General features: G+C 39.5%; 1 protein-coding gene across 2 annotated transcripts in view; it reads left to right on the top strand.

Annotated features, from left to right (window-relative positions):
• Positions 1-1395: 1395 nt before the first annotated feature.
• Positions 1396-11315, top strand: part of ttbk1a (tau tubulin kinase 1a) — a 59545-nt gene continuing 49625 nt past the window's right edge. The window contains exon 1 of one of the 2 annotated variants that reach the window (XM_062033087.1): positions 1396-1521. The gene's annotated coding sequence lies outside the window, so the exon portion shown is untranslated. Of the gene's footprint in view, positions 1522-2124; positions 2370-11315 lie in introns of those variants that run through there. The other variant, XM_062033088.1, reaches the window with a different exon arrangement.

Raw genomic sequence — 11315 nt, 5'->3', positions numbered from 1 at the left:
GATATATAGATAGATTGATACTATCCGCTCTATCTATCTATAAATTTTTTTTTAATGATTATTATTATATATATATATTTTTTTAGGGCTTTTGTACTTTTAATCATTCTCAAGGATTTGATTGATACTACATTTTCTGTCATTTTTAAATTATTATTATTGTTATTATTATTTAATTTTTTTAAATAAATTTCAACATTTCAACAATCAAATAAGTACAAAAGTAGTACAAAACAGTACACAAAGAATACAAAGCAGCGCCAGGGGGTTATAAATTCAAAGTAACTAAAATAGAATGCAAAAAAAAACATATATAATATAAACAAAGTGCAAAGCCATAGGCTCACTCGATTTCAGTAAATAACTTAAATTTGGAACACTGCATAATCGTTTTCACAGCTTTTTGGTTGTTAGAGGTAGAGAGTGTCTTAATGTACAGTTCTAATTCTTTTTTAAAGGCACAAAAGACAGGTCGGGTATTGAGAAACTTACATTTATGAATATAAAACTTAGCCAATAGTATAATGAGGTTGCAAAGGTAAAATTCCTTTTCAAATTTTTGTTCATATAGTGTAAAACCAAATATCACATCTTTAAAACAAAGCACAAATTTGTCAAGAATATTGTCCAGGATGAAGCGACAGATGCCCTGCCATAGTGATGGAGTGTTTTCACAAGTCCAAAACAGGTGGTAAACAGTCTCTGGATGCATGTTACATAAGGTGCAGGTAACATCAATGTCCTTCTTGTATCTAACCATCACAGTCTTTACAGGGTAATAACGATGAATGATTTTAAAAGATATCTCTTTGACTTTGTTGGTAATTAAATACCTGTTAGGAAGGGACCATGTTTTGACCCAATATTATTCCAGAGCGCAATTACATAGGAGACAGACACACAATCATTTTGGAATAATCTGCGGATTTTTCTGTTATTTTTCTGATCAAAGCAAAGTTTCCCCACAGGAGTATCAAGTGGATCATTCACAATTTTTACAGCAGAAAGAGGAGATGGGTAAGCCCTGTACAACATAACAACACCTGTTGGAATGGCATCAAATACAATGGCAAATTGTTTGGGAGTTACAGGGACCTTAAAATGTTTGAGAAATTCTTGGTAATTAAAAAGTTGACCTTCCTTATTGAAAAGCTGACTCACTAAAATAATATCATTGTTGAACCAATTGTTGAGGAAAAGAGATTTCCTTTTGTAACATATTGAGCTTTATTGTTCCAAATGAAGTATTTGGTAGGTGAGAAATTGTGCTTGTATATAAGAGACCATGCCAGAAGGGCTAGTTTGTTCTATCTATCAATTTGATAGATGGATAGAGCGGGCTGTGACGTCAGACGGGCTCCACGTCGACAGGGGGCGCTGCGGCTCCATGATAAAGGCGCGGCCGGGTGACTGGTGGTGCTGATGCTGCTGCGAGGATGAAGATGGAGCGCAGGACGCGACGATGAAGATGACGATGATGTTCGCTGCTTCGGAGCAGCCCGGACGGGAAACAACAAGCAGGTCAGAACGCAAAAGCAGCAGCTGATCGACATGTGCGTGTGCGTGTGCGCGCGCGCGTGTGTGTGTGTGTGCGTGTGTGTGTGTGTGTGTGCGTGTGTGTGTGTGTGTGCGTGTGTGTGTGTGTGTGTGTGTGTGTGTGTGTGCGTGAAGGCCCGAGACGGCATGTTGGGTAAAAGGCGATGTTTATTTCGCATCATTCAGATGTGAAACGGAGATGATCAATAATCCACATTATGTAATTATTGGGAGACAAGAGGCGTTCAGGTGCTGCTCTTAGGGTGGGACAGAATAGGACTCGCCTACTGCGGGAAACACGCTCGCACGCTCACATTAAACACGCGTTTCCTTCTGTAGCAAAATAAAAGCAACGTCAACATTTTGACGTCATTGTTTTCCGTGTAGTAAGGCGTGGAGTGGACAAAAATAATTGTTGTGATTGTTATTTGCTTCCACCGAGTAGTTTTCGTTGCAAAAAAATCTTAAGAGTCAGAACGCGGAAGAGTCGTCAGGGGTGCTTTTATTTAGAAAGGTCGTACCGGAAGTGAGGCGAGTGAGTGACGCGACTTGACGCTGGTGCTTGTGGAGCTGCAGTGCGGACAAACGGGCTGGTGCAGCAGAACCTGACCCGGCTCAGCCTGGGCGCCCCCGGTCCCGGTCCAGCTGCAGGTGGATCAGACCACCCGGACCCTGGACTGTGCAGGCTTTTAATGAGCGAGGCTGCTGCACTTTGGAAACCAGAACAAAACCGAATGGGGGCTCGGGTCTGAGACTGGACTTTAGCGGACGGTTCGTTTGTGGACCACATTCCAGATGAAGATTCCCAAAAGGCGGAAAAGGAGGTGCGCCAGGTAGGCTGTGCTCGATGCGCGTGCGTGCGTGCGTGTCACCTCCTTTCCCCCCCGCCCCCGGACCGGACCAGACCGAGTCGGCGTAGCCATGTTTCATTTATGACCCGAGTCGGTCCGGGCGAGGTTTATTGTGGAGCAGGATGTGAAGCTGCGCATGCGCACCTAGGCCGCATGACTGTGCAGCGCAGATAGGTTCACTGGTCGTTGGAAATATGGACGTTATGAGCAGCAATAACCCCATATCATGGTGCCTTTCTCCCCATGCTAACTTCCATGGCTAATGCAGCTAGCTTACACTTAGCAAAATACATGCAAATGAGCTTTATGGCTAATGCAACTAGCTTACACTTAGCAAAATACATGCAAATGAGCTTTATGGCTAATGCAACTAGCTTACACTTAGCAAAATACATGCAAATGAGCTTCATGGCTAATGCAACTAGCTTACACTTAGCAAAATACATGCAAACGAGCTTCATGGCTAATGCAACTAGCTTACACTTAGCAAAATACATGCAAATTAGCTTTATGGCTAATGCAACTAGCTGACACTTAGCAAAATACATGCAAATAAGCTTTACGGCTAATGCAGCTAGCTTACACTTAGCAAAATACATGCAAATGAGCTTCATGGCTAAAGCAACTAGCTTACATTTAGCAAAATACATGCAAATGAGCTTCATGGCTAATGCAGCTAGCTTACAGTTTACAAAATACATGCAAATGAGCTTCATGGCTAATGCAGCTAGCTTACAGTAGCAAAATACATGCAAATGAGCTTCATGGCTAATGCAGCTAGCTTACAGTTAGCGAAATACATGCAAATGAGCTTTATGGCTAATGCAGCTAGCTTAAACTTAGCAAAATACATGCAAATGAGCTCCATGGCTAATGCAGCTACCTTACAGTTAGTAAAATACATGCAAATGAGCTTCATGGCTAAAGCAGCTAGCTTAAACTTAGCAAAATACATGCAAATGAGCTCCATGGCTAATGCAGCTACCTTACAGTTAGTAAAATACATGCAAATGAGCTTTATGGCTAATGCAGCTAGCTTCCAGTTAGCAAAATACATGCAAATGTGCTTCATGGCTAATGCAGCTAGCTTACAGTTAGCAAAGTACATGCAAATGAGCTTTATGGCTAATGCAGCTAACTAACAATTAGCAAGATACATGCAAATAAAGTTACATGGGCTAATGAGGTAGCTAACCATTAGCAGGATGCATTTAAATGAAGTTACATGGTGTAGTAGAATTTCTGACCTTTGACCTATATTGCATGTCTGTCAAGAATGTACGCTCATGTAATTTCTCTTCTATTCTGTGCCAGTGGGACAAAAGTGAATATTAAGTCGTGCCAACCTGTCTACAGAATGTGTTGACTGTCTAAAGGATTCGAGTTGTTATGGAACAGATAGGGAAAACAAAAAAGACATTGACGCACTAACAAGAGAGATAAGCAAGGGATAAAGTCAAACGAAGGGAGTGTTTTGGTAGCCATTATTCCATGCTGTCGGGCCACTACTGTATTTAGATGTGTGTGTGTGTTCAAGAACAATTCTGTATTTAGATGTGTGCATGTGTTCAAAAACAATTCTGTATTTAGATGTGTGCGTGTGTTCAAAAACAATTCTGTATTTAGATGTGTGTGTGTGTGTGTGTGTTAAAAAACAATTCTGTATTTAGATGTGTGTGTGTGTGTGTGTTAAAAACAAATATATATTTAGATGTGTGTGTGTGTTCAAAAACAATTCTGTATTTAGATGTGTGCGTGTGTTCAAAAACAATTCCGTATTTAGATATGTGTGTGTTCAAAAACAATTCTGTATTTAGATGTGTGCGTGTGTTCAAAAACAATTCTGTATTTAGATATGTGTGTGTTCAAAACCAATTCTGTATTTAGATGTGTGCGTGTGTTCAAAAATAATTCTGTATTTAGATGTGTGTTGAAGAACAATTCTGTATTTAGACGTGTGCATGTGTTCAAAAACAATTCTGTATTTAGATGTGTGTTTGTGTTCAAGAACAATTCTGTATTTAGATGTGTGTGTGTGTTCAAAAACAATTCTGTATTTAGATGTGTGTGTGTGTGTGTTAAAAAACAATTCTGTATTTAGATGTGTGTGTGTGTGTTAAAAACAAATATATATTTAGATGTGTGTGTGTTCAAAAACAATTCTGTATTTATATGTGTGTGTGTGTGTTAAAAACAAATATATATTTAGATGTGTGTGTGTGTTCAAAAACAATTCTGTATTTAGATATGTGTGTGTTCAAAAACAATTCTGTATTTATATGTGTGCGTGTGTTCAAAAACAATTCTGTATTTAGATGTGTGTGTGTTCAAAAACAATTCTGTATTTAGATGTGTGTGTGTTCAAAAACAATTCTGTATTTAGATGTGTGCGTGTGTTCAAAAACAATTCTGTATTTAGATGTGTGTTGAAGAACAATTCTGTATTTAGACGTGTGCGTGTGTTCAAAAACAATTCCGTATTTAGATGTGTGTTTGTGTTCAAGAACAATTCTGTATTTAGATGTGTGCGTGTGTTCAAAAACAATTCTGTATTTAGATGTGTGTGTGTGTGTGTGTGTGTTAAAAAACAATTCTGTATTTAGATGTGTGTGTGTGTTAAAAACAAATATATATTTAGATGTGTGTGTGTGTTCAAAAACAATTCTGTATTTAGATATGTGTGTGTTCAAAAAAATTCTGTATTTAGATGTGTGCGTGTGTTCAAGAACAATTCTGTATTTAGATGTGTGCATGTGTTGAAGAATAATTCTGTATTTAGATGTGTGCATGTGTAAAAGAACAATTTTGTATTTAGATGTGTGCGTGTGTTCAAGAACAATTCTGTATTTAGATGTGTGTTCAAGAACAATTCTGTATTTAGATGTGTGTTCTAGAACAATTCTGTTTTTAAATGTGTGCGTGTGTTCAAGAAAAATTCTGTATTTAGATGTGTGTGCAAGAACAATTCTGTATTTAGATGTGTGCGTGTGTTCTAGAACAATTCTGTATTTAGATGTGTGCATGTGTTCAAGAACAATTCTGTATTTATATGTGTGCATGTGTTCAAAAACAATTATGTATTTAGATATGTGTGTGTTCAAAAAAAATTCTGTATTTAGATGTGTGCGTGTGTTCAAGAACATCTCTGTATTTAGATATGTGTGTGTTCAAAAAAATTCTGTATTTAGATGTGTGTGTGTGTTCAAGAACAATTCTGTATTTAGATGTGTGCGTGTGTTCAAGAACATCTCTGTATTTAGATGCGTGCATGTGTTCAAAAACAATTATGTATTAAGATAGGTGTGTGTTCAAAAACAATTCTGTATTTAGATGTGTGCGTGTGTTCAAGAACAATTCTGTATTTAGATGTGTGTGTGTGTTGAAGAACAATTCTGTATTTAGATGTGTGCGTGTGTTCAAGAACAATTCTGTATTTAGATATGTGTTCAAGAACAATTCTGTATTTAGATGTGTGCGTGTGTTCTAGAACAATTCTGTATTTAGATGTGTGCATGTGTTCAAGAACAATTCTGTATTTATATGTGTGCATGTGTTCAAAAACAATTATGTATTTAGATATGTGTGTGTTCAAAAAAAATTCTGTATTTAGATGTGTGCGTGTGTTCAAGAACAATTCTGTATTTAGATATGTGTGTTTTTCAAGAACAATTCTGTACTTAGACTTGTGCGTGTGTTCAAGAACAAATCTGTAATTAGATGTGTGCGTGTGTTCAAAAACAATTCTGTATTTAGATGTGTGCGTGTGTTCAAGAACAATTCTGTATTTAGATTTTTGCGTGGTTTCAAAAACAATTCTGTATTTAGATGTGTGGGTGTGTTCAAAAACAATTCTGTATTTAGATTTGTGCGTGTGTTCAACAACAATTCTGTATTTAGATGTGTGCATGTGTAAAAGAACAATTCTGTATTTAGATGTGTGCGTGTGTTCAAGAACAATTCTGTATTTAGATGTGTGTGTGTGTTCAAGAACAATTTTGTATTTAGATGTGTGTTCAAGAACAATTCTGTATTTAGATGTGTGCGTGTGTTGAAGAACAATTCTGTATTTAGATGTGTGCATGAGTTGAAGAATAATTCTGTATTTAGATGTGTGCATGTGTAAAAGAACAATTCTGTATTTAGATGTGTGCGTGTGTTCAAGAACAATTCTGTATTTAGATGTGTGTTCAAGAACAATTCTGTATTTAGATGTGTGTCCTAGAACAATTCTGTTTTTAGATGTGTGCGTGTGTTCAAGAACAATTCTGTATTTAGATGTGTGTTCAAGAACAATTCTGTATTTAGATGTGTGCGTGTGTTCTAGAACAATTCTGTATTTAGATGTGTGCATGTGTTCAAGAACAATTCTGTATTTATATGTGTGCATGTGTTCAAAAACAATTATGTATTTAGATATGTGTGTGTTCAAAAACATTCTGTATTTAGATGTGTGCGTGTGTTCAAGAACAATTCTGTATTTAGATGTGTGCATGTGTTGAAGAATAATTCTGTATTTAGATGTGTGTTCAAGAACAATTCTGTATTTAGATCTGTGTTCTAGAACAATTCTGTTTTTAAATGTGTGCGTGTGTTCAAGAACAATTCTGTATTTAGATGTGTGTGCAAGAACAATTCTGTATTTAGATGTGTGCGTGTGTTCTAGAACAATTCTGTATTTAGATGTGTGCATGTGTTCAAGAACAATTCTGTATTTATATGTGTGCATGTGTTCAAAAACAATTATGTATTTAGATATGTGTGTGTTCAAAAAAAATTCTGTATTTAGATGTGTGCGTGTGTTCAAGAACAATTCTGTATTTAGATGTGTGCGTGTGTTCAAGAACATCTCTGTATTTAGATATGTGTGTTCAAAAAAAATTCTGTATTTAGATGTGTGCGTGTGTTCAAGAACAATTCTGTATTTAGATGTGTGCGTGTGTTCAAGAACATCTCTGTATTTAGATGTGTGCATGTGTTCAAAAACAATTATGTATTAAGATATGTGTGTGTTCAAAAACAATTCTGTATTTAGATGTGTGCGTGTGTTCAAGAACAATTCTGTATTTAGATGTGTGTGTGTGTTGAAGAACAATTCTGTATTTAGATGTGTGCGTGTGTTCAAGAACAATTCTGTATTTAGATATGTGTTCAAGAACAATTCTGTATTTAGATGTGTGCGTGTGTTCTAGAACAATTCTGTATTTAGATGTGTGCATGTGTTCAAGAACAATTCTGTATTTATATGTGTGCATGTGTTCAAAAACAATTATGTATTTAGATATGTGTGTGTTCAAAAAAATTCTGTATTTAGATGTGTGCGTGTGTTCAAGAACAATTCTGTATTTAGATGTGTGCATGTGTTCAAGAACAATTCTGTATTTATATGTGTGCATGTGTTCAAAAACATCTCTGTATTTAGATATGTGTGTGTTCAAAAAAAATTCTGTATTTAGATGTGTGCGTGTGTTCAAGAACAATTCTGTATTTAGATGTGTGCGTGTGTTCAAGAACATCTCTGTATTTAGATGTGTGCATGTGTTCAAAAACAATTATGTATTAAGATATGTGTGTGTTCAAAAACAATTCTGTATTTAGATGTGTGCGTGTGTTCAAGAACAATTCTGTATTTAGATGTGTGTGTGTGTTGAAGAACAATTCTGTATTTAGATGTGTGCGTGTGTTCAAGAACAATTCTGTAAACAGATGTGTGCGTGTGTTCAAAAACATCTCTGTATTTAGATATGTGTGTGTTAAAAACAATTCTGTATTTAGATGTGTGTGTGTGTGTGTGTGTGTGTGTGTGTGTGTGTGTGTGTGTGTGTGTGTGTTCAAGAACAATTCTGTATTTAGATGTGTGTTCAAGAACAATTCTGTATTTAGATGTGTGCATGTGTTCAAAAACAATTCTGTATTTAGATACGTGTGTGTGTTCAAAAACAATTCTGTATTTAGATGTGTGTGTGGGTTCAAGAAAAATGTGTGTGTAAAAAAGTGTGTACTTTCAAGGGTGTTCATTTCCAACATTCCACTGTTTCTTCTGGTTGGCGACCTCCGCCAAGGCAGCAGCCGCTGCAAAGTGGTGTACAACTGGCTTCCTCCTCTATGATTGGTCAGAAGGCAGTCAGGTGACGACAGGGCGCCATCTTTGCTACCAACTTTGAGCCCGTGCTATGTGTTTGCAACACAAATAGATTGGAGGCAGACACACAAAAGTCACCATTGCTGCCAAAGATGATGAGGATGTTGTCTGAATGTGGCTAAATAAATTATCTTATTATTGTTATTGTTATTATTATTATTGTTGTTGGTTTTATTAATATTGTTATTATTGATATTGTTATTATTATTATTATTATTAGTAGTAGTAGTAGTAGTATTATTAGTATTATTATTGGTAGTAGTATTATTATTATTACTATTATTATTATTATTATTATTATTGTTATTGTTATTGTTGTTGTTATTAGTATTATTATTATTATTATTGTGTGAATGCTGCTCCAAATAATGATGGATTTTGTTACATGGTGACATCTTAAAAGTATGCTAGCTGTTTCACTGTTACCATGCTAATTTTAGCATGTTAATGTTACCATGCTAATGTTACCATGCTAATGTTACCATGCTAATGTTTTATGCAAGCATTTTTATGTAGTTTCATATTTTTTAATCTAATAAACATGTATTTCATTACTTGCCTCCATCTTGGAAGTAGGATAGCTCTTCGACTGTTAGCATGCTAATGTTAGCAAGCTAATTTTTTTTTTCTAGCATTTGAGCTAATATTGTAGATTGTAAAGCTAATAATCACTTATTTCTTTACTTAGCGCCATGTATGCTAGCTGTTACATGCTGACTTGTTATGCCAGCATTTACAACTAATGTGATACATTTACAACTAATGTGATACATTTACAACTAATGTGAGCTGCCACCTTATGGTGGTAGAGGAGTTTGCGTGTCCCAATGATCCTAGGAGCTATGTTGTCCGGGGGCTTCTATGCCCCCTGGTAGGGTCTCCCAAGACAAACTGGTCCTAGATGAGGGATCAGACAAAGAGCAGCTCGAAGACTTCTATGAGAATGCAACAACAAGGACTCAGATTTCCCTCTCACGGACGCGGGTCACCCGGGCCCCCCTCTGGAGCCAGGCCCGTTGTTAGGGCACGATGGCGAGCGCCTGGTGGCCGGGCACAGCCCGAAGAGCCAACGTGGGCCACCCCTCCAATGGGCTCACCACTAATGGGAGGGGCCATAGAGGTCGGGTGCGATGTGAGCTGGGCGGCAGCCGAAGGCAGGGCGCTTGGCAGTCTGATCCTCGGCTACATAAGCTAGCTCTTGGGACGTGGAACGTCACCTCGCTGGGGGGAAGGAGCCTGAGCTAGTGCGCGAGGTACAGAAGTTCCAGCTGGATATATTTGGACTCACCTCGACGCACAGCAAGGGCTTTGGAACCAGTTCTCTCGAGAGGGGCTGGACTCTCTTCCACACTGGCGTTGCACGCAGTGAGAGGCGACAAGCTGGGGTAGCAATTCTTGTTGCCCCCCCGGCTCAAAGCCTGCACGTTGGAGTTCAACCCAGTGGACGAGAGGGTAGCTTCCCTCCGCATTCGGGTGGGGGGACGGGTCCTGACTGTTGTTTGTGCTTATGCACCAAACAGCAGTTCGGAGTACCCACCCTTTTTGGATACACTCGAGGGAGTACTGGAAAGTGCTGCCCTGGGTGATTCCCTCGTTCTACTGGGGGACTTCAACGCTCATGTTGGCAACGACAGTGAAACCTGGAGAGGCGTGATTGGGAAGAATGGCCGCCCGTATCTGAACTCGAGTGGTGTTTTGATATTGGACTTTTGTGCTTGTCACAGATTGTCCATAACGAACACCATGTTCAAACATAAGTGTGTCCATATGTGCACTTGGCACCAGGACACCCTAGGCCGCAGTTCCATGATAGACTTTGTAGTTGTGTCATCGGATTTGCGGCCTCATGTTTTGGACACTCGGGTGAAGAGAGGGGCGGAGCTTTCTACCGATCACCACCTGGTGGTGAGTTGGCTGCGATGGTGGGGGAGGATGCCGGACAGACCTGGCAGGCCCAAACGCATTGTGAGGGTCTGCTGGGAACGTCTGGCAGAGTCTCCTGTCAGAGAGAGTTTCAATTCCCACCTCCGGAAGAACTTTGAACATGTCACGAGGGAGGTGCTGGACATTGAGTTCGAGTGGACCATGTTCTGCACCTCTATTGTCGAGGCGGCTGATTGGAGCTGTGGTCGCAAGGTAGTTGGTGCCTGTCGTGGCGGTAATCCTAGAACCCGTTGGTGGACACCGGCGGTGAGGGATGCCGTCAAGCTGAAGAAGGAGTCCTATAGGGTTCTTTTGGCTCATAGGACTCCGGAGGGAGTGGACAGGTACCGACAGGCCAAGCGGTGTGCGGCTTCAGCGGTTGCGGAGGCAAAAACTCGGACATGGGAGGAGTTCGGTGAAGCCATGGAAATTGACTTCCGGACGGCTTCGAAGCGATTCTGGACCACCATCCGCCGCCTCGGGAAGGGGAAGCAGTGCAGTGTCAACACCGTGTATGGTGCGGATGGTGTTCTGCTGACCTCGACTGTGGATGTTGTGGATCGGTGGAAGGAATACTTCGAAGATCTCTTTAATCCCACCAACACGTCTTCCTATGAGGAAGCAGTGCCTGGGGAATCCGTGGTGGGCTCTCCTATTTCTGGGGCTGAGGTTGCTGAGGTAGTTAAAAAGCTCTTCGGTGGCAAGACCCCGGGGGTGGATGAGATCCGCCCGGAGTTCCTTAAGGCTCTGGATGCTGTGGGGCGGTCTTGGTTGACAAGACTCTGCAGCATCACGTGAACACACTCCTCAGCCTTCCCGGTAAGGTTTTATTCAGGTGTACTGGAGAGGAGGCTACGCCGGATAGT

The sequence above is a fragment of the Entelurus aequoreus genome, linkage group LG22, assembly GCF_033978785.1.
Source record: "Entelurus aequoreus isolate RoL-2023_Sb linkage group LG22, RoL_Eaeq_v1.1, whole genome shotgun sequence".
NCBI classification, from domain to species: domain Eukaryota; kingdom Metazoa; phylum Chordata; class Actinopteri; order Syngnathiformes; family Syngnathidae; genus Entelurus; species Entelurus aequoreus.
This window is presented reverse-complemented; position numbering and strand designations above follow the sequence as displayed.